Consider the following 2569-nt stretch of genomic DNA (forward strand, 5'->3'; position numbering starts at 1 on the left):
TACCAACATAATAAAAGCTAAGATAACTAAACTAAGGTACTGTAAGGCTAACTGAGAGTACCAAAGGCCAGCTAAGAGTTAAATACATTTGAACAAAAAGCCAACTAAAATTGTCAGTAAAAATAAAAAAAGAATTAAAAAAATAAAAATTGAGGGAGCAACATAGACAGATATGAAAGAGGGCGCCAGCGAAGACGTTGAGATAGGGGTGAGGAACACCTACAAATACCTCTGTCTGCATAGTTCTAAAAGTGATGGAAAGGTTTATCAGACAGCCTGGGAGGGCAGCTGGCACTCCCCTCCCTGCTGGAGGTTTCTTCCTGTTAAAATAGACTTTTTCCTTTCCACTGTTGCCAATGTACTGCTTAGGATGGAAGACTGACAAAGTAAAGACTGCTGGCTTCCATAGATAGAAACATTTTACTTTTTATAATGTATGTGCATGTTTTTGTACAGTACCCTGAGATGACCTTTGTTGTGACTTGGTGCTATATAAATAAACTGAATTGAATTGAATTATTTTCAATCTGATGTTTCATCAAACTAACCTGACAATCTGGCAGACTTTTCCAAAGTAAATGAACTATATACCAAAACATACAAAGCAGAACTGAAAAGTGTTTTGAAGCCAACATCAGTTGAAAGAAAACCATAAAATGGGCTTGTTGTAAAACAATAAATAAATTATTCTAGTTTATTTTTTAATACTGAATATTGTATATGCACGTGTGTTTTTGGCTTTTTTTGACCACCCTGATGTGTGATGTCCACTGTGCCTCATAAGCATCCAGCAATTCAACAGCAGTGGATGAGTACCAGTAACCCATAGTCCAGACCTGAGTGAAGTCAAAGGAACTATCTTTCAAAAATTCCTTTGTGTAGAGCACAGCGTGAGGAAATATGCTGGTGTTTTCAGATGCTTCGGTTACATTCTTTCTCAGGCCATCATACATCTCCCAGGTGCATGGTGTCCTTATATTAAATGTTCTATAATGCCCAAGTGTGTCTGGTGGGCCCTCCTGAAATGCAGTGGTGGCTTTTAGTGTGACACCAGTTTTGTATGATTTGGCTAGTGTGTGTGGTGGTGGATGTCGCCACAGAGAACGAGACAATCTAGCTGTTGGTACTTTACTATTACTCCCACCGTCTTCTATGGAGAGGAAATCGTTCTTCTTCATAGCCTCGTTTTTATGAAAAAGAATAAATAAAAAAAACACCTATCGATGAAATGTTCTGCTGTCTGGGCATCTTTTGTGGCGATATGTGCAGCAAACGCAGCACAATATCAAGGAATTACACTACTGCTGAACGGAGAGGGTGAAATGAATTACTTCCTTAAGATGGTGGTGTTTTTAGCTCATCCAAAGTCACGTGATGTCATGTCTATAGTATATAAGTCATTGGTCTCAGCTCTGTAGGGAACCTTTCAAACCAGAGGACTTTAATAGGACCAGCTTAGAGATGCTGTGACCCCATCTGTCTTTAACTTCCCAGCTCATCTCCAAAGAGGAGGTGGTTTTTTACTGTAGCCTACATGTTAACAGAAATGTCTATGATTCATGTGTAAAACTAAAGTTAATATCACATTTTGTTAAACCTGTTTTTACCTGTTAGTTCTTACTGCATGTTTAGGAATTAACGATGTATTGTGTATTGCAATACACTGTGGGATACTAAAACCTTTTCAAGTTGTTTTCAATTAAATTATTTTTAACTATTATGTGTCTTATATTTTAGGAACAATGTGTGTGAGCGAGTGAAATAAATTGAAATGAACAATCAAACTAGTTTCTTTATTAAAATATAAAATGTATTGAAATATACATTTATTAATATGCCATACCATATGTCTGTATTTATTAAAGAGCATAAAACAAAGTATTTCAACATGAAAGTACGTATTTTTAGTGTGTGAAAGCATCCTGTATCGTAGCTACATCTCTGCTGTTTGTAACAAACCAAACTGTGTGAAAATCAGGTAAAGATTCAGAGAGTTCTGATTATTTTAGTTGGACAAACAGCTTCCTCAGTACAAAGAAATTAACTGGGGGACGCGTGAAGGACCCAGCCAAGATGGCGGCCGCGCTGACTGACAGCGCCAGTCAATGACTTATATGTTATAGATATACAAGTCATTGGCGCCAGTCTTCGAGGTGTCTATGTAAACAATGTCTATGGTGGCCGGTAACAAGCTAATGTTTGTTGTTAGCTAGCGCTCCTTCCCAAACTTCCGGGTCCCCTAAACCCGACCAATTAAATATTAAAATCAAATAATAATATGGACAGTAAAACGTGCAGGTATTAACATCCACTTATTTGTGAGGGTAGACCACTGAGACGCCTTGCCATGTCTTCTTCTTGCCTCTCAGTTGAATGCTTTTCCCAGCCAGAGAAGAATTCTACCACCTAGTGGTCGTTTATTTTACCCATGTATTTATAGTTGTACAGCTCACAAATGCAAATATATAAATAAACAGTCTTAATTATATGGAGAGAAAATGGTTCCAAATTACCTGTGCGTGTGTAAAAGGATTTGTGCGTGTGTAAAAATATTTGTGCGTGTGTAAAA

The sequence above is a fragment of the Kryptolebias marmoratus genome, linkage group LG12, assembly GCF_001649575.2.
Source record: "Kryptolebias marmoratus isolate JLee-2015 linkage group LG12, ASM164957v2, whole genome shotgun sequence".
NCBI classification, from domain to species: Eukaryota; Metazoa; Chordata; class Actinopteri; order Cyprinodontiformes; family Rivulidae; genus Kryptolebias; species Kryptolebias marmoratus.